The sequence below is a fragment of the Falco naumanni genome, chromosome 4 (assembly GCF_017639655.2).
Source record: "Falco naumanni isolate bFalNau1 chromosome 4, bFalNau1.pat, whole genome shotgun sequence".
NCBI classification, from domain to species: Eukaryota; Metazoa; Chordata; class Aves; order Falconiformes; family Falconidae; genus Falco; species Falco naumanni.
In genome coordinates this window covers 22,508,777-22,530,644 of record NC_054057.1, presented here as the reverse complement: position 1 = coordinate 22,530,644, position 21,868 = coordinate 22,508,777, and the positions used below count along the sequence as shown (strand labels likewise).

The window sequence follows — 21,868 nt, the reverse complement described above, 5'->3', positions numbered from 1 at the left end:
GAAATCTGATAACTGTACCCTTAATACACAGAAAAGAGAGAGTTTTCCACAACAACTCATAAACATTTTTACCCTGTAATTGTAAATTGTAAATATATATGAATAATAAGCATTCATTAATTCTGTTACTACTGACCATTTATTTTCTCCAGCAAAATTAACAACCGATTTCTTAGGTCCAGGTTCACTAAGAGCTCAGTATGACGTTATTATGAATAGTTGGAGAGAAAACACTTTAGACTGCACATGTGCAAAAGTTTACTGTTACAGGGGCACCTGTGTTTAAAGGGTTAAGTTTAACAAATTATTTTTAATTAAATTAAGAAACTTTAAAAACCTATCATTAATGAAACATTTAATTCCACAGTCTGATCACAGCAAAAGCAGGAAATTCAGAGCTGACATTCCCACAGCAACCTTAGCTCTATCCCATTGTGTATATTCATTTCAACTGAGTCTTTCTATGACCTCATAACATATGTGAAATGAAGGAAGCTGCTAGGAAAAAATCCTAAAATTCATATATATCAGAAGTATGTTAGTAAGTTCCATTATCATAACAGTAGCATTTGAGTGAAGATGGCATTCTCAATTAAAAATATACTCATTGACTAGTCTGTGTATTTACCGAATGTTATTGCTTGTGAATGCACATGTTCTACCAACATTTCTGGCTGCGCACCTTTCACATTAGGATGGTTACTTTATCCAAGCCTGGATGCAAGAAACCTGGACTCTGAAAGGGTCTGCTAGGTATGGGGCTCCAGACAAACGTTACCAAACTGCATTCAAAGTTAGCTCCTGGAGGAGTACGATCATTTGTGTTCCAGTCCAAACCTGCCAACTTCAATCTGGCTCATACATAGTCCAAATGGATGTATTTGTCCAAATTTCTGCAGTATTTCCCCCAAACCATAGCACAAGGGAAGTCAGTACGACAACTCTCCGGTGCTTCTACAGAGTATCAGGACATGTTCACCTCAGCCCATGAGCTCTAGCTCTGCTGCATAGGGACCTGCCCTGAAACCACTCTCTCTTGCCCTGGATTTCACGTCAGACTGGATGCCAAGCCAAGCAGACATGACTCTACCACAGACCTGTTACATTCCGCCTAATAAGACTACTTGCTGCAGTTGAAGGCAAATGCATTGCAGAGCCTCCCTTGGGAGTTTTCAGGAATTGGCCCAAGCCCAACAAATCCAGCACTGTGCTGCACCTCACAAGTCATCATTTTGTGTTAACCATCAGACCTGAATGGGCTTTGGGCGTTTGTTACCCAGACTGGCCTCTGCCGGGAGACACTGCAAGGGCTCTGCATTTTACTTCTCATTGTACATGACAGCAACTGGTACTTTCTGAAATTTCAGTGCAAGTACTTCTGACACTTTATTGAGGCAAACGTTTTCATATGGTGCTGAAAGAAGGCCTACGAGTTCAAGTTTAAAAACACAGTACCTGAAAACAGTGAAAAGCATATTGAAGGGAAACACTTCCAGCTTCAGAATACTGCGTGTTTCACACTTGAAAACTCAAAATGGCATCTCACAGCACTTCATAAAGCAAATCAAGTACAGGTCGCAGATATGCAGAAATAAAACTCAGCAAACCTAACGGCCAAAGAGGGAAGGCAATGCTAGTGCCTTTGCACCCCTCTACGCCGGCAGTGGAGGGAAGCGGTTTGGGGTCTAAGGGTAACAAAGAGGAATTTCATGGTTCTTTTGTCAGTGAGGACTGCTGCTCTTCAGAGTAGAAAAGTTTGAGAAATAAATGAATACCAGCATGGCTCTGGTCACAAGGCAGGAGATGCATACCTCCTAGTTATTGTTGAGAAGATAAATATCACCTTCAGTTGTGGAAATTTTTGACTGGAACAGGGCATAAAAGGCCTTTGCATATGTCTAGAACCTAAATGACATTCCTCTTGAGAAAGTCAAGAGGCCAGTCAAACCTAAGCTTTTCAACTGGAAAACAGTATCTCAACTAAGATGTGTTCTACCTATAGAAACTTAATGAGAGACTTTTACAGTGAAAATTCTGATTCCACTCGGCATAGTGCTCTCTAGAGTTTGCAGTACTGAGGCCCCGCTTTGCAGTCTAAGTGAGGAAGCCATTTGTTACCGGACAGTTTTACAGGCACAAACCTCCAGTCATAAACTCTTTGTCTATCTTAAACCAAATAGATTTTTAAACCAAAATATGGCAGGTGGTTACCATGAAACGAATCACACAATGAGATGCACGTGAAAAATGTGCTAATTGCAATCACTTTTGGTCATTGAGAAGTAGATACTGTTTTTTCTTGAACAACATATGCATCTTGATGATCTTAAAAGTAATCTTGATGGTTTTGAAGGTCTTTTCCCACCTTAATAATTCTACCTCCCGTCGGCAACAGTGAAAGTTCATTGAACTGATGGAAGATGTACATAGTTTAAAATTGTTGCAATGTTGCCATTTCCATTCTCTTTCAAAGTGAAATACAGTTTACACAGAACATAGAAGCAACATATAAATGTTTTCATTCACTTCTACAGTTCAGCATAGCTTATTGCCTTGCTCATGTGCAAAAATGCTTGTTATTTCTGAGTACTGTTAAATGGATTGGTGTTATACAGTACTACAGGGAAATAATAATCTCTTGCCACAGAACCTGCAATGGGCAACAAAACAGTGGTTTAGACTGTCACTACTCAGAAATTTTGATTCAGTTGCTGTGCGCTGCATCTTAAACAATCTTAGACGATTACAGAAAAAACAGGGTTTGGGAAAGGGTTAGGATTAGGGTAAAAAGAGAATAAGATCTGAATTAAGACTACTGAAAGCAGGTGAAAGATTCCCACAAACTATACTGACCTTAACCATGTGCTGATATTTCTAATATAGAAGTTAGCTATACTGGTTATCACGCTATTGAAGACATGCTGCTCTTTCTCCTGATATCTAAAGCAAGTTTAGCTATTGCTGCACTGCATCACAACAGCAGTGCAGATACACCCTCAGTCAGGCTTTTGCTACTCAAGAAGGCAAGTCTAGATGTGGAAGAGGATATGAGGAGTAAAAGAAGGATGGAAGGCAAAAAAGTGAATATAGCTATTCACGTATTCATAACTATTAAAAAGTTCACATAGCTAAAAGGCAAACAGTCTCATAAAATATCTATGTATCACTTGTTTTTCAATTCTTTCAGAATTTTATTGAAAACAGAAAAGAGACCTTTCCTGAAAGTATTACTGGAATTGTAAGAACAAAGCGTGAATCCTAAAATAGTGACTAATTTCTCCACCTATTCCAGTTACCAGCAGGTTTTGGATTTTTGAAAATTATCAAATGTTGTACTGGTATCTATATAACACCTAGGAAGCAAGAAGCAAATAACATTTATAGGTGAAGCATCCAGCATGCAGAACTGATCCTCCTAATGATTCAAGACAACCGTAAGAGTTTATCAGCACACAAAACTATTTCATGCTGAAAGCAAAAGAATTCTAGTTGCTCTCTTTCCTTCAGGTGCAAAAAGAGATGATTTTAAAATTATTTTTTTCCTCTTTCACATGATAGGAAGTTAGCACAGACTACATGGGCATTGGCTGTGTAAACACACATGATGTTTAAGTTGTGTAAATGTATTGGCACCAATGTCATCTTTTCTGCTTGGAAAGGCAGCAAACATGACATAAACCTCACCAGATTCTAACAATTAACAAATATGTGTAAAAGGACATCTTACATACATGATAAAAACAAGCATAATAAAAGCTGCTAATAATTTTTCATAGTTGAATATTAATGGTTATTTTGGTAATACCAGAAAGCGAGGCACTCTGTGTACCTATAGCACATAAAAATTAAGCCTTTATTTGGTATTTCTTTACAGAATTACTACAACTGAATATGGCCTCACACTGGCCAAGAAGAAAAACACAAGAAAACAAGTGTTAAATCCGTTACTTGAATTCTGTGAAAACAACCATAATGGGAAATGCAAATGTTGTGAAAGTTTAGGAAAATTATGGACTTGTCAGATGCCTGCAGGATAAGGAACCGCCAGATAGAATTATTGTGACTCATGTCACTAGAACTGACATTGAGCAATAAAGACATTTGGTTTTGTTTTTCCATTCCAATAAAAATGTACGGTATGAAATCAATTTTGAAAATGCTAAATGACACTCAGCAAAATAGTAAGAGTTCATATAAGAGCCTTTCTCTGTGGCATCTTTGGGCACATTCATTCCCTATTCCTGTATGTTTAAGTTGTTATTGACCCGTAAAAACTACCACAACATACATTAAAATAATTTTTAACAAAGGTCATAATCCAAAAAAATTCCAATGCCAGCAAGAAAATTCCTCCTAGAAAACAGGATGTACAAATGCAGTACCAAAAGAATTCAGTGCTTACATGAATGGATTTAGAGTTTGGGAACTAACTCAAAGATACAGCAGATGATAAGACTACAGTGACATTTTTTGCCGAAAGCATAGTGGTTTTAGCATTCACTATAATTTATTTCTATTAAAAAGCCCCATTCTTTAACAACTTATTTCCTTTTTTTTTTTTTTTTTTTTTTTTTTTTTGGTAGAGGGGGTGTTGGGTTTGGGTTGTTTGTTGGTTTGGGGTTTTTTTTGTCTCATAATACTCCAGTTAGGAGGAATTATTATCTACCTTGCTTGTCTTTCCTTTGGACTGCTGTGATGACTTCAGCACAAGGACTGCTAAGTGGCAACCATTTCGCTCCTGACCAACAGCCTCAGCTGGGCAGCAGACTGGGTCCCAATGCTGCAGGAAATTCAGGCTAAACCAGACAAAGTTCTACCAGCTAGCAGATGGGATGTGGGCTCAAGAGTACACTGGCTGAAGTCTGAAAGCTGGGAGATGTGAATGTATGGCTCTGGTCTGGCACCGACTGCTCCAGATAGATTGTTTCCACCGAAATTTACTAACTGTTCAGGAACCGCTTTCTACTTTCTTCGAAAGCAAACATGTTCCTAGCCAGCACTGTGGATCTGGATTTAACCTCCTCTGTGACTTATTTCTCCATAAAAACAAGGAATCCAGCTTTTTCTCAGATTTTTAGGAGGCTGAGTAGACTAAAGGATTCAGAGACATGCAAAACATAGAACAAGGGGAGATAAAGAACTATTTGATTCACAATTCCTATATCAAAATCAACTTAATAGTCTCCTAAGAGAGAGTTAGTTTCTTCTAAATATTTTCTGAAGAATTTAACATTTGATAACTAACTTTACTTCAGTGATTTTTCCAGAGTAAAAAATGAACTGATGTGGGATTTGAACTCATTTAAATATTTCTATAAAAGAGAGGGAAATAAATTATTATACATGTACCACATTTCCTTGAAGTAGAATAGTAAAATATCCAATAGTAAATAGTAAACAGCAAAATATCCAAGATCAAAATTCAATAACAAAAGCCAAAATAAGTAAATTTTGAGTCTTTTCCTGAAAAAGCTTTTTCAGAATAACTAATTTAGCTACACAATTTTCTACCTTATTAACTTTCTATAACAGGAGACGTTTAGACATCCCAGAGAACTTGTAGAAGTTCAGATTACAATTCATATATTTTCACTACATAATTCAAAGAGAACAGGAAGAAAACACAGTTGCTTTGTTCACCAACAGGCAGTAAGAAAAGGTGTGCAGAAGGAAATTACCTTGCACAATTACCTTTGTACAGCATCAGAAACTGAAGGTGTGCAGCTGAATGTCCTAATACAATTTGCAGCAGATATATTTGTGCAATGCTCCGATGTCCATATTCTGCCTACAGTATCATTATACTTGGCTATGCACAAGTAAAAAAAAAAAAAAAATAAAAATAATCCCTGCTCTGGTAGAGCCAAAGCCTACAGGCAGACAAAAGGGAATACTGTACATGACTTTTCCTGACTTTCTACTGAGAGCGCTGATATCCTAGAAATACCCAATTACAGTGGCAAAGAAAAGTTAGAATCTATCAACTACTTAACACCCTGTTAACACAGAAAGTCTACGTATTTTTGAAAAGCATTAGAAACTCCTTAGTAACTACAACTGTGCAGAAAGATTTAGGGGTTTCTACCTTTAAAAAAAAATGAAAGGCTTCTTCAGTAACGACCATTAGTGTATGCAGAAGCATTAATACAAAACTGAATTAAACTGCTCATATAATTCTAGTATTAGTTTCTAGTAGTATCTAAGTGTACCTTATGTGCAAGCTCTGACCCAAGCCAGACTTACTTGTGCAGCAACATAAAGGAAAAGCATAAGATGTGACTATAATGGAGAACACTTACTGTCCTCGCTCTGGCATCCAGTGTTTGTAACAGGAAAAAAATAACACTGCCACAGGTGGACTCTGTTGCACAAGTGCACAACAATTGTCTAAAAGCATGCATCCTACCTTTCTAGAATTGATCTAGATCACAAACCACTGATCACAGGTCTGCCACCGTAAAACTATATGGTTTTGACTGTGGAAAGTCAAAATATACATGTCTTCTGTGTAGCCCGGAGACGGGAATGAAAGTAAAAAAATCCACTCTAGTTCTTCCTTTCTTTTAAAGACACTTAATAAGAATACTAGTGTTGCAGCACCAAAGAAATTGTGAGGACATACATTTTTTTAACAACAACAAAATCCCAAAACAACTCCCTCCCCCCCCCCCAAAAAAAAAAAAAAAAAAAAAAACAAACAAAACACACACACACAACCAAACAAACAAAAAAAACTCCAAACCACACAGATGTAGGAATGGAATGCAGAGTGTTAGCAGAAGGGAAAAACACAGAAAAAGTAGCAAATGTATTCAATAAATGAGGACTCCAGAAGAAAAGGAGGCTAACCACAATAGGAAGTTATGTTTACATACATATTAGCAATTCTAAGTGACTAGTTAGAGCTCAACTTTGTTAGGCTTGACATATGTACAAGTAAAAGAAAGTAGGACTACATATATATACACACATGTTTATGTCAACTATATATGCTCCTCAGATACTACAGTTTACCATCTTGAATTTCATAATATTATTACTTTAATTTGAAAATAGAATATGTATTTCAGCTCTTAGTCCATTTCGTAAACAGTCTCAAAACATTTCAGTCAGCTATGGGTAGAATGAAAGTGAGACAAACTAGATTCTGGGATGCATTCTCAAAATATAATGAAATAGTTTGAAACATGGAGAAAAGGAGTATTTTACAATCTTTTACATACACTTTTCTAAGCCTTTTGTAAAATGCTGAGCCCCCATGGTTGCACCCATCTTCAGCAACTCAGAATATGGGTGTGGCATCTACTCCTTGTCAAATACTGTTAGGGAAGGAGCTGTTATGCTACCTAAAGTACTGTATCTAAGGTCAAGGATGTGCAAAATATTAAGTAGTATCTTCATAAAAGGTTCTGGCAAAGACTTCACTAGCACATCACTTTTAGAAACCCTAGTGGCAAGTATTATTGAGGACCCCACTTCACAGCTGGATCATGAGACCAGGCAGCTATCACGTAGTTATCCTCTGGAGGTAACACCACAACAATTAAAGGAGAAAAACAGAAAAATAAATTAAAAAAAAGAAGGATAAAGTGGGATGGAACTGAGTGAGGGCTTCCACGTCAGCCAGGTATAGATAACCCATCAGGAGCAAGAGGAAAAGCTACAGCTGGGGAGGATTTTAAGAAAAGCAACACAACCCATCTTTGTAAAGAACGCCAAAATCTACAATAAAGATTTACTTGCAAGTATGCGTGAAATAAAGCAGATCCTATTAAAGGAAAGTATGCAAACTAAATGAGTCTGTATGTATCCACAGAGGAGAAAAGGAAGAAAAAACAGTGGCAACAGGCACATGATCTGAATGCTGAAGGTGATTCTATTACAATTTCTTCCTACTTCTGCTCATATGGGATTTTGGCCAGATTCTGACCTCTGTCAGCAACAGGACAAGGCTGACAAGGGATGAGTCCATTGCACTCCTACTAGGGATGGTCAGAATTTGTTCTTCAGAAGTGATACAAAATAAAGCAAAATTCCAAATCGAGGGAATTGACACACGCAAACCAAAAGTAAGTATCAGGGGACATGGCTCAAGTTAAAACAGCGACAATCTTATTTAAAATTCCTTAAAAGCTTGTTACGGTAAAAAGGAATAACTTGACTGGGACAGGTGGGAGTTTAAATAAATAAATAAAGCACTACAGGAATAAAAAAGAAATTTAGTTTAAACTCCAATACAATATATCAAAGAGTACTAAGCACATGGAGGGAGCTGCCAAGTGAAATCATCAAAGTAAATTACATAGATGAACTTAAAGGGTATTTGGACATTTTTATGAAGCGAGAGAAAGAGAAAAGGGGATTGAAGGATACAGTAGATACAAACCAGGCAGGAGGAGATGTAATAAAGGAGAACCTTAGTTCAGATGTACTTTTCCAGTTCAGGAATTCTTTTTGTCGATACCAGTGGTTAAAAGAAACCAACTCCTTATAAGTTAAGTATCTACTAAGCACCATAATCACTGCTCCACAAGTTAAGATACAAGGCTGCACGCAGAAAGCCCTGACAATTTCCCTTTCCTTCTGGTCACAAAAAGTTGCTGTGTTCACTGACCAACAACATAACTTGTATCACTAAGCACAGGACTCAAAAAATTCAGATCTAAAAGCGATGGTTTCCTCTCATCTGGTTTGCAAAGAAATGCTCAAGCAAGCTGGACATATTTTTCAGTATTGACAGGACTGGCCTCACAGATTCCCAACCCACAACATGATAGAACGGCACAGACACACACAGCAAACACATAATGGAAAAGACTTGACTTAATTCTTACTGATTACAGTTTTAACTAAGTAAAAGGACAGAATGGATTCAAAGTTGGGAAAAAAGAAAAAAGTCAAAATTACATGTTTTAAGCAGAATAAGTCAACATTTACCTTACAGAGGCCTTGTAATCGTGATCACATAGAAATAATAGAAGCTGCTGAGGGGCTGTTACATGGTTATTCCAAATAGCTGTTCTGGTTTTTGCTTGTTTAAAGGACAGGTACACACTCTAAAATTTGACATACCTTTGATTCTTATTTATCCTGCACTTTACTCTTTTGCTCCATCTTTCCTAAATGGCTCTGCAGAACTCCAAGTACTGCTGCCACCACCATTTTAAGGATCAACAGTGTTCCGCTCACCCTAACAGCTAGCCTGACAGATGCATGTAGGATTCTCCATGGCTCTAAGTAGTTTGAAACTAAAAGCAAAGAAAGTCCTCGCTGCTCTGCTGTGGCAGGGATGCGCCTCTCAGAGGAAACACAGGTTAGACAGCACATCGACACTTGCATCTTTTCCACCTCCACAGTATGTAGTACATAGACCTTACTGCAACACATGAGATTTCTTACATATCTGCTGTGCTTGTTTTAGCAACAGTTGACAGCTTGTAGTTCAAAAAAAGCTGAAATATAAAGAATTCCCAATTTTCTGATCCACTCTGACACTTGAGTTGTTTATTGTCTGTACGCAAAGCATAAATTTCCGTCTTGTTCCTGCTGCAAATATATTAAGGGGAACAAATGACTAAGCACAAGAAGTGATACAGTTCTTTCTTGACAATAATTTTTTTATCACTAGCAGGTAACTTTCATTTTTATTATATATGTAATTATTGATCCAAAAAGCTATCCCTAAACTCAGATTTTTGCTTTAGTTAAGCAGAGTAATGAATAGCCACATACAGATACATTTTTTGTTATTTCAGAACCCATACATCCTATTTACCTGAACTCTGGACAGATCAGATCAGAGAAATCCTTTCTTTATTCACAGACCCCAAAATTTTTCATCCTATCATCTGACTGAAAGACGCTTCCTCAAGGCTCTTCTCAGGCTGACAAACTATCTGGTCTGCAATTGATGATTCCTGTCTTATATCCCCTTGTGCCTTTTGCATACTTCTTCCTCTCCTCCTACATTTGCAGCCAGCCTCTTAATACCTGGAAAAGCCCATGCCAAACAGTTCTCGATTCCTAAGGGTATACACGTACACTTCTTTTTCAGGACAGTGACATGTTTCTGACTTTTAGTTAGAGGCTCCCCAAATGTTCCTTATTTTTCACTCAATGGCAGTATTTTCAATTGACAGAATCGCAAAACTGTCCTGAAGTGAACTGTTTTCCAGATATTCCACAGGTGTAACAATCTGTCCTTCCCTCTTATGTCCACAGGAATTAAACTGTTCAAAAATAAAAATGAAAAATACAAAACCCAAATATTGTTAGGCTGGCAAAACAAAGCACAGGACGGACAGATTTTATTCTCAACCCCCTTTGTTTCAAGGTGTTCTCATTACAGTATTAAGCCTGACAGCCCTAAAACCTGAAAACTTCTATTCATCCCAGAATATCAGTAATGACAGCTTTACTTACTACTCTCTCTTGCCCATAAAATTCAAGTATGATCTGGAGGAATCACTGTCAGCCAAAAGGAAGAGTATCCAGCCTTCAAAACTACCCAAAAACCTGCCCTTCATCCATTAGACTGTGAAACAAATGCCTCCATTATGCAGAAGGGCTGATAGGAGATTACCAGCAATGGTCACCAGGTCAGTACTTCCAAATCTCTGTGGCTTTCATAAAACGGCCTGATTTCCCAAAGCTAGAACCAAGCATGCCTTCCCCGAGGCTCCAAGACTGCTGCTATTTCTGCGGTGACAATCACCAGTAAAAGATTTTATTATAAACCTGCAGGGAACACTTCTTAACTCATACTGGTGCCCTTCCAATCCCCCCACATAAAACCTCTCGAAGCATAACCATGCCTCCAGGAGGTTTTATTACCAGGAGATACTATGATGTAACAGGGGAAGGATTATTTTCTATATACCTGCCACTTGCTGCCTAAACGATCTCCCACTGATCATTCATGAAAATGGAATATTAACCTAAATGAGCCGTTTAGATTTGGTTATATTCTTATATTCTAGCAACAATTTGATAAGATTTTCAAAAGGACACTTGTTCTTTGTGTTCTCTGATGGATACTGTTCAGAATCAGGCAAAAAACCTTAAGCTGTTCAAGTGAAAAGCAGATTACACATTGAGTACAATAATCTAAGTTTCAAATAGCCAGTCCTCGCTCACTGCAACTTGCATGCTTCTAACCTCTGTTTCTCAGACAAACGCATTCGCATTTGGAAAGCACATACAGGATTTCATCCTACAAGCAGTGATGGATACAATTAACTTCACTAATACACAGAACCCACTCACTTCAATGACCTACTAATGTAAGTATTAGACAGATGCTCGCTCTCTTGTATTGTGCTTCAGTACCTGATCAGTCCCAAGGAGGCTCTCAAAAGAGCAATTGCGTGAGGAAGACCTCTGCATGGAAAACCAGCCCAATTCCGTGGTGCATACTTAACTTGTATATGAATTCTCAGACTATTTTTAATTTTTTAAACTTTTAACTTCAGATTTGGTCACTTTTTCTCTATCTATTCCTCTTCACCACCACAGTTCCCCCCAGAATATTGTAAATGAATCAAAAAAAAAACTGACTAATTTAAAAACAGACTCTTTTTTCTGTTCAGCGTCTGGTAACAATATACAGATTGTTTGAGGTTCTTCATCACTCACTGAATAATTTCTGCAGGCACACCAGGAATTACAGAATTGTCTTTAAGGACAAACAGCAAATCTAATATTGATATTTGAGATGGGCTAGTGACTTTATAGCAGATACAGATATTGCACGATGTTATGTCAGTTCCCCAACACGAAAAGCATAATTCTCACCGAGTCACGCACAAAAAGACATTTACTTCTTCAGGCTCCGTTATCCAGCGACACTCTCTTACAGCTACGTTTCTAAGCTGTCACTGGACAACTGCAAAAAGGTGAGTAAAAGGCTTCCCCCTTGCCACACAGCTGCGTCAATGCTGCTCACAATAATTTGTTCTCAGAAAATCAAGGCCCACGTACTAGTGGATTCCCAACCCCAGAAATCCAAAGAAAGAGAAAGCAGGCACAGATCCCACCCACCCTCTGTACTGGCACACGGAACAAGGAAATTACTTCAGAAGTACACTGCACAGGTATGTCCTCATCCACTCGTACCCACGGCAGTGCTAGAGGCTTGATCCCTCTGATTTTATCAGTTTACTATCTTAATGCGCACTGTTATAATAAACACCCCTGCTAGCAAAATAATTTTGTAGAGTCTCCCATGAATACAAGTACTACAGGGCCAAATGAAGTCAACGTTATTCATTTAAGAGATCCTTTCCCTCCTAGCTTTCACTTCACCTGAAAGAGAGTAACAACAAACCTGAAGTTAGCTGAGCATTTTCATTCTCAGCAGTAGAAGTGGTTGCCAAAAAGGGGGAAGGGAGAGAGTAGGGAAAGGACACTAGACAGAAGAATGCAAAAACCTCCATTTTAAAGCCTGTCACAGATCATGTAAAACTGGCAGTGCATTTGGTTAATCCCCCTAGTGCTTCAGTGGAAAAATCACAGCAGGCAGCTGGATGCAACATCCACGGCTGCCCTTTCTTGTGTTTTTTCCATTTCTGGCAGCATACTGTCATACATGCAGCATCTGTCTGTTTCCACAGGCTGTGGCTGTACATCCAATTGAACTACAACAGTTAGAGGAAAAAGCAAAAGCAAAGGTTCAAAGGGCAATGAATAGCCAGGGCTCTTGGAATTCTGCAGGTGTGGGATTCCTGCCACAGAAATCACTGTAATTGCTTGCAGAGTTTTCATATCTACCTACTTCCACCCAACTAGCATCCAAATTTCAAAAGCTTGATAATGCTGCTATCAAAGATTCAAAAAATCCAAACCTGACTTGTGTAACCTGGTCTCTGACCTTGCATTTTAAATGTAGAAGGGGGAAAGAGGAGTAATAATCATTCAGGAAAAAGTATAATTAACACAGCAGTATAAGTACTGGTAATGTAGACCCACAAAGCAGTCTTCAGGATATATTTGTATGGATAAAGCACAATTTCCTTTTTCTGTGACTGCTATGTTGGTTTTTTCCCCAAGAAATATCTAAACATTATAAGTGTCAACTCGGTCAGAAATGTCTTCTTTCATACAATGGAGCTCTGAGGCACTTACTGATGTAACTCAGTGTTTTTTAGGGAAACCTGGGGCGGCGAGCACAATACAGATGCATAAATCTTGTCCACTACTATGTGGACTCCATGTTACCACTACTATGTGGACTCCATGTTACCACTACTATGTGGACTCCATGTTACCACTACTATGTGGACTCCATGTTACCACTACTATGTGGACTCCATGTTACCACTACTATGTGGACTCCATGTTACCACTACTATGTGGACTCCATGTTATTACTGCCTTTTTTATTACTATTATTTGTAATTTTAGTTGTATCTGGTGGCTTCCACAGAACTTGCACTGGCTGTGGAAGGACAAGTAAAATTTGATCACACATAATCATGTGCCTGAACACCACTTAAGTAGGAAGAGTGCCTTCCACGTCCAAAGTGTTTTGCTACACAGCCGTAAGATCCCCCTTAATGCCTGTGCTCATATTTCACATTTCTTGGAGTCACTAAAAAAAATAATATTCTAATGAAGTTGAAATAACAGTTTATTCTACTTTAAGAAAAAAAAATGGCAATTGTTTCAGTGCTACAGCTACAGTAAAGGAGGAAAACCCAGCAAGTCATGTAAACATGGACAGCATAAAGATTTGCGCTGTGTTTTGGTGTTCGTACAATAAAGGAAAGAAGCCTCAGGATGTCTTTTATACTGTAAACATGTCTTTGGAGTTACTCACTCTGCCTAAATCATAATTATATTTGACAGGAAAATAAAAACAATTTTAAAAAACATACTTCAAGTTTTTAAGTGCTTATTATAAATATTCATCAGGTTGGTCAAGTGTTTGCATAAATGATGAACTCAACTTAGATGAAAAGTGTTTTAATAGCCTTTGGTCAGTTCCAATATTCGCAACGAACAGAGGCATAAACCAAACAGCCTCAGCAAAGCGAACATACTCTGCTTTTTCTGTCCAAAGCTGTTGGCTGAACATGTTTCTACAAACCTAAAACATTAATCATTATCATAAGAGAGAAGAAAACAAAAAAATACTTATGTATTTTTTTATAATAAGATAATTTTTGATATAAGAAAACCAAAAAACATTATTTACACAATGTTTATCTGCCAATGGCATTTTAGGAGTTTCCTACAAAATAACATGCAGATTCGAGAGACAAAGAGACAAAAATTGCACATGATTAAAACCAGAAAGCCCCTTACAAACATTCAATTACTACGCAATGTTGAAGGACTCAAAAAGGTTCAAAACCTCTTAAATCTCATACTTCTTAGATCAAAAAAACCCAGACTCCACAACCTGAGATGCAACACCAAGACATCCTTTCATCCTACTGGCACTAGCATTTTCTCCTTCACTTGAAAATGAAAAAGCAATAACTAGAAATTCCTATCCACTGAGAAATTTGGCTCTTCATTAGTCAAAGAGCTGCTAATTCTAACTCAGAAGACCTACATTTTTGGTTAATGCCGATCATGCCTTCTAACTGACAGAGAATGGGTTTGTAAGAAACTACCTTTTACTATACTTCACAGACAACCCTGTTACACATAAATTTTTTTCACAGGCTCCATCCAGGACACTGATACCTAGGTTTACCTACTTCACTTGGAAGCACATTCCTTAATTTTTCGGTCAGCTCCATTTACAATCGACTGTAGAACAACTCTGACAATAGGCTGTAAAAGGTGTATTCTAAAGCATCCAATCAACAGAATTTTTAATTAACTGACAAATACAAAATCAGTGCTCTCATTTATGTGCACCATAAAGAGCAGAGCTGCACAAGTGCAGATGAGGACAGAAGGTACATGACTTGAGAAGTGAAGAAGCAACAGAAGAGCAGAACACAGCTTACCACTAGATCCTGTTTTCTAACAGGTTCTCAACAGAACAAAATATTACTTCTTTTACCTGTAAATGTACGTCATAAAAAAAATAAATGTAATGAAATTGCTTTAATGTAATTTCTTTAATTTCCACGTAAGATCCATACTACTGATAAAGTTGGAAATAAAATTTAGGACAAGCCAGAACCTAGCTAAATGAGCAGATACCTTTTCATGTAAAAACATTTTGCTTGTAGTACAGATGAAGTTACAATTCCCTACATGACTAAACACTTGGGAAAAATTTCGAGTACCTATCAACAACACATCCAATTTGAAGACAACATGCACTATGTTTTTTTAAGAAATATCTGTTTTGATTGCTATTCTTTAAAGTTTCACTGTCTTTCCTTTACCCTGGAATATTTTCATCTCTAATTCAGCACTGGGGTCCTTGGAGCTATACATCTAGTGGGTATTTTTCATTGGGTTAAAAGGAACCCAACCCTTTGCCTGAAACCTCAAGGTTTGTGGAAAGGCAGGCAGGCAGGCAAGGGCAAAGGCAAAGGCACAAAGGGTTACTCTTACTTCTCACTTCAAGATCATTAACAGCCCATTGCTTAGCTGATATATTAGCTCTAGGTAGAAAACTGCAGCATTATACTCAGAAATAACCCTGGACAGTTGCTTTGAATAACCCCAGGCCTACAGAGTGCTCAGTTTCCTACATTTGCAAAGCAACTTAGTTTGTAGTTAAAACAAACTACAAGGTAAAACAAATGTCACACTTAAGTCCAAGCAAAATGTGCACAGACTCACCTACTTCATAAACTGGAAAATTCTTTCCATACACGGTACATTTTTGCCTGTCTTCATTGTGATTTCAATCTACAGTCATTACACCACTAGAATGACATAAATTTTGAAATTCAATTGAAAATATTTTTTTCTGAAGTTAGAAAGAGAAAACTAATTTAAACCACAACAGAGGTTGAAAATGAAATATGGTAACTCTTCTAATACTTGCTGACTCCCACCAAGACCTCTATGCAGTCAAAAAAATGTGTTCTAAATATCTATTTATAAAAAGGGAAAAACAAAGAAGGAGAGGAAAAAATAGATGGAAGTGAAGTAGATGGGATGGCAGAGCTACATTATCCAAAACTAGGAATCAGCTAGCTATTCTTATCTACTGCTATTCCATACTGAATATGTATTAATCTAAAAGGTTCTGGACTGGAAAAGGAGCAAATCCTCTGTACCTTGCAAAAAAATTCAGAACAAACCTTTAGCCCAAACATTTTCACCAGGTTGCTTTGACAGTCCTATACTCTGTAACTCTCTTAGCAAAGCCAGGGCATCCCAGACCACTTTCCTCCACCACCAAAGAACACTTCCTAATCAGCCCTTTGATAGAAGCCTAATACCAGACTTCGAATTTCCCTTCTCGGTAAAGAGACAGACAGGCTATTGCCGTAAGTAACTGAAATGTAATAACGTTATAATGTATATTTTACCTGGTCTTTCTGTCTCTAGTGCGTACTTCACAAAAGAACCATAGCTGAATTTAAAACCAGGATAGTTCATCCACTATAAATGACATCATCCACTAGGCAATGGCATCAGCTGTAGGCCAGTTTTTGAGGAGAACTAAACCAGACCTCATTATGAACAGGGAAAAATTTAACTGTTAATTTTTTTTAGAACTGTCAACTGCATTACATGACATGGAGAATAATTTCTTTTTTCACTAGCCTTTAAAAGATAAAAGACCTACTCAAACAGAAGCTACTTTCTGATAAAGAGCTTTGAAATAAACATGTCTATCACATGTGAAAATTACATGCATGTATACATACTCACTTTGGAAGACACTCGGGGGTATAAAAGCCCAAGACAGGACTGAATGAAGAGGGAAAAGAAAGGATTTCATTCCTAGGGTATAACTGACATTTCATTCAAGCAAACAGAAATCTTTGCTTTGATTTGAAGAGAAGTTGCATTCTATGCAAAATGAGCTACAGCTCTCAATTGTTAACCACAACCTTTTGAAAACTTCTCTGGAAAGTCTACTGCATGTGTCACAGCTAGCCATTTTTTTAATTCATCCTGTATTTCAAGACTTGTTTCAGGTGCATATGTACCTTAGTATTATACTTCACCTATGTACTATATACTTACATGAGTATTCTTTATTGATTTAATTTTTGACTGCAATACTTTTTTACATGCATTTTTACAGTGAACAGTGCAAACTGTTCTTCAAGCAGGCATTCATAAATTGCTTGCACTAGGATCAGCATTAGGTACTTGCAGTTACTGAGGTACTGCACTATATATTTATATTTACTTATATATTTTAACTAATATTATTAATGCTGTAATTGCAGGAATCTCTCAACTTTATAATCAGTTGGTAAATTGGAAATGCACGTTTGGGTACCTGCCTGTGTAAAACTGCATATGTACAGGTTGCAGATTTTGGAAATGAGGCCTAGAAATCACATGCTCCAAACGGTAATCCAATAACAACCACCGCACAGTCAGAGATAATTACAAATTCTGTTTCTACCTTACCCCTGCAATCTACAATATTAAACATAGTACAAATGAATCTGAAAGGTTCTGACACACTGAATGATAAGACTCCATCAGAACATGATACCCAATAAGACAGATGATTGGTGTGGTAAGGAATGATGGATATTGCGGTGTAACTTGCTCTGCTTTCCTTGGCATGGGCACACCTGAATTTAAACCAGCATAAAAACTATTGCAAAACATATGTCAGGCTGTATCTTCATAAGCAAGCGAGAATAGTTCATCTATTCACTAGACAAGGAGGAAATACTATAAGCCAAGGAGTGGACAGAAATCAGGATGCCCCAAAGCCTTCCTGGAGTCCTACCAAAGACACTTTGGTGTGGGGAAATTTGCCTTCCACAGCCAACCTTTTCCAGTCCCTCGGGATTGGAAAGAGCAACCTTAAACAAAACCTTAAAGTGCTTTGTTTTTTAAGAGAGGGTGTTGGACTGAAACACTTAACCATAAAGAACAGCTCGTCTTTCTTTTAAATCAATAGCTGTGCCCACTTAAGAGGCACCAAAGGGGCACTGTGGTTTTCTTTTAAAGATTAAAAAAAGAGAAGCGGAGAAAGAAATATATCCCCTTATATCCTTAAAATTGCTAGTACTTCAGCAGCTTCTGAAGCACTGGACTGTTTTATTAAAATTGCCTCTTGGTAGCATTATAGTGTTGCCAAAAAGTACTGCTCACTGCAGCAATTAAAAAGTTACTCTTTTTCTTAGGAAAGTTTTGAATTGTTTAGTCTGTACCCCCAACAGTAGCAAGCAAGCAAAGGGCATGTTTTTGAAAAATAAATTAAGACAAATAAAAAGCTTAGCACAATGGAATTGGATCCCTGTCTTCCCCCAGTAAATATATCTAATATCACATGCCTTTTCAGAGTGAGAAGAAGGGATTTCCCCACAGAAACCTCCACGAGAGAGAGAAGGGAATGCAATTGTTCCCCATTTCATTGTATGCGTTACTGAGCCGTGATGCCAGCCATATGCTGATTATCTCTCACACTACATAAAGTGCTCTCCTGCAGTGCCAAGGGCCTGTCGTGCCGTCTGTATCCTCTTACATAAAGCGTTAGCCCCTACCATCACACACCGTGCCAAAGCGCTGCTCTTTGCTACCATGCTCCCTGTCTTCAGAACTCAAACACCCTTTGTTTCCATGCCTGCTTCCGCCCACATCTTAAAAGCCACCTAATGATTAAAACAAAACAAGAATACTTCTCAATAAACAGTGATTTTGCAGTTACACTGTAAAATGAGAAAGAACGCAAATACTTGTTGCCCAGGGATCCTGCAGGAGATAAGTGAGCTGTACAAGAAGATCCCATTAAAGATACTCACCGCTCAGTCCTCTGCAACTTGGACATTGCACATACATGCTTCTGTCATGTATGGGTCATTCTGAAGGTAACATTTTATCTGTCTCAACAGTTTTCTAAGGCAGTCCTCAGATCAGCTGTACTGCTTAAGATGAAAGCACCCCTGCAGTAAAACGCACTCAGAATAGCTGTCTCCCATGATGTGCTGCAATAACACATTGTCAAAGGGCTCTGCTACTCCAGCGACCTGTAAACATGCTGTATCACTAAAACAGTGCAGGAGTGATGATGTGTTACTGGAAAGATGGCAGTGGCATAGGAGGAGCACATCTAGAAGCAGACTTCACCTGACTGTAGGCTGACAGCCAACTCACACAGTATGGGGTAGCAGAAACTGCTCTTTTGGGTGGCCCAGCAGGAATGAAACTGCTAAAGCAGCCACCCTGGCACTACTGTTTCTGGCAACTGAAAATGCAAGTCTGACATGCACAAAGATAAAGGTTAGGCAAAAGGTTTCCCAGCTGAGTAGAGACGAAAGAGAAATTGAATCATCAAATTTTTGTGAGGCCACAGAAAATAGAAGCTCTTCTCCCAGGGCTCGTGGTCTTTGCTACAACAGTGCTGGGTAAGAGAGGGACTGACAGCCAGCAATACTATGTATTTTCCTTTGAATCAGGCTAAGGGGTATTTTATTATAAATCTTTCAATTTGTTATTTTCTATGTGTTTCAAATATTTCTCAGATCTCAAATAACCCTGTTTCGTGTCTGGTGAAATGTTCATCAAATATCAGTGTGATCCATCTTCAGGAGCAGAGAAATCGCTCAAACAAGAGCAAGAATCAGTCTGCCTGGTCAGTCTCACTTACATAACGGCCAAGATGAACTACAGGGATGAGATTTCAACTTTGTTGAATCACACAGCCTCACTCCCAGTCACACGAGGAAGGCTGGGGAAGGAAGGTGCATTATTTCTTCATTTAAACCACTTCCTCTTGAGACTTCACTACAAAGGCATAGGACAAAGTCCTGACGCCAGACATAAAGCATGCAGATAGTTTTGTAAGGATCAGTTTCCCTGCAGTTCTACATCAGACCTCATACTACAGGAGGTGAATGCTAAAAAACAAAACAAAAAAAACCCTTCAGCTCAATACAATATTTCCACACTATCCGTCTTGGAAATTGCTATTGGTAGATTCTGGTTTTGTGGAAACATGAAGTGTGTCTTGCAATACTTGACTCTAAAGTAGAAAGTTTACAAGAAAACAACAGCAAGGCTCTGCTTGAAAAGGTTCAAATAGATTCAAAAGTTCAAGATTTCAAAAACATTAAGAAAAATCCAAACCCTGTCACAAAGCCTTTAGCTTATACAGAGGAACTAGCAGAGAGACAATATTATCACCTTCAACTGAAGCCAACAACAGAAGCTTCCCATTTATTACCGCTAGCTTCAAACTGGGACAAAACTGCTCAGTTTGTGTTACAATGACCCTCTCCCAGAACCATGCAAGAAAATACTGTGGCTGTAAAAAGGTTTAATAGAAAAAAAAAATGGAAAAAAATAAAATTAATAATAGCTAGTAGTCTTTTAGTGCATAAACAGTATGGAGGTGATAAGTTATGTTAAAGTTAAAATAATGCAATCAATGTGCCTTTTCTAGATAAACTTTCTACTGTAATGTTTCTTTTCTTGCACTGTACATTGTGTCATACTGGACCATACATTCTTCATCCCCCTCTATTGCATCCCTAGGGTCAAAGGTAGAAGACACAAAAATTCCTGGAATAATATCCCCAATAAATTACTACTAACTATTATAATTCAACATGGGCATATAAACAGTACTTTAAAGAAAATTGAATTTGTTGAAAATTAAAGCAAACCTGTTGTTACTTTGAACAAGAGGCTCACTGATTGTTTTCAGATTTCCATTATAAAATAGGCTTTTTTGTTTTATGTGTTATATACCCTCTGAGGAAAGAAATTGTACCTCAAAACATATGGGTGTTCAGAATCTTTATTTTTAAATACAATGCTCCACACTCATAAAACTCTGCTTGGAAGCCAAGGAATTTATAACAAGGTGCATAACAGCAAACCTGAAAGAAGCCTAAAGATGAAGAAAAACAGAGCTTGTACTCACTAATTAAAATAAGTAAGAAGACAGCATAGAAGTGAAAGTGACCTTAATTTGGGGATAAATATCTGCGGTTTAATTTAGTGGCGTCTTCTCGCTATCCGTGGGTTTACGGGCACTGAAATATGCAAGATGACAGACTAATAAACAGACATTTATTTTGTGGAGCAGGCATATTGTTTTCAGTCTACTGCATGGTGCTTTCATTTTATTGCTGTAATATGTTACGCTAGAAGCATGAAGAAGGGACGCAGCTATCTGGATTTTAAGGATTTTTTTCATACACAGCTCTTCTTTTAAAACACATGTTCTGTTAGAACAACAAGCTTACACATCTTATTTTAAACTAAGTGCTATATAATCTGAAACGCTGTTAAATACTATCTTATGGTATAAGCCATGATTGAGTGTGCCCCACTAGGATTCAGCATATGTCCTGGGTGTGTTTCAGCCTTGTGTATTAAACCACCTGTTGAAGTGTGCTTATAATCTACTAATGTACACCTGCAATAAGTTTTTTACTATTCGTACTATTGGGGGAATGGCTCAATAATTTTACATTATAAAAAAATGTAAACACTCGTTTTTGGTTGGGTTTATGCAACTTACCCTTTTACTACAGAAAGTCATTTTCAGCGAGGGGTAAGAGGATGGCAAGGTGAAGGTTATCATCATTTTTTACCTAGGTTTTCCAAAACCGTGTGTTTTCTATTACCTAAAGGTGTTCTTTTTCCTTTCTCTACCCTTAGGAGCAGAAGCTTTACTACTTGTCTACAGCTGTGTTCTGCATTCATCCTTTCATTAAAAGCTGAGACCAATATGCCAAAGGGGTCACAAAGTTGTAGTTTAAAATGAAAACTTGATAGGACAAGAATCAGCAATTAAAAATACTGT

At 37.8% G+C, this 21,868-nt stretch overlaps 1 protein-coding gene across 5 annotated transcripts in view; it reads right to left on the bottom strand.

Annotated features, from left to right (window-relative positions):
• SUGCT (succinyl-CoA:glutarate-CoA transferase) overlaps window positions 1–21,868 on the bottom strand; it is a 337,763-nt gene that overhangs the window by 111,578 nt on the left and 204,317 nt on the right. The window contains exon 13 of one of the 5 annotated variants that reach the window (XR_005827518.1): window positions 18,600–18,707. The exons of the other annotated variants lie outside the window; for them this stretch is intronic. The gene's annotated coding sequence lies outside the window, so the exon portion shown is untranslated. The remainder of the gene's footprint in view (window positions 1–18,599; window positions 18,708–21,868) is intronic. 5 annotated transcript variants of the gene reach the window in all.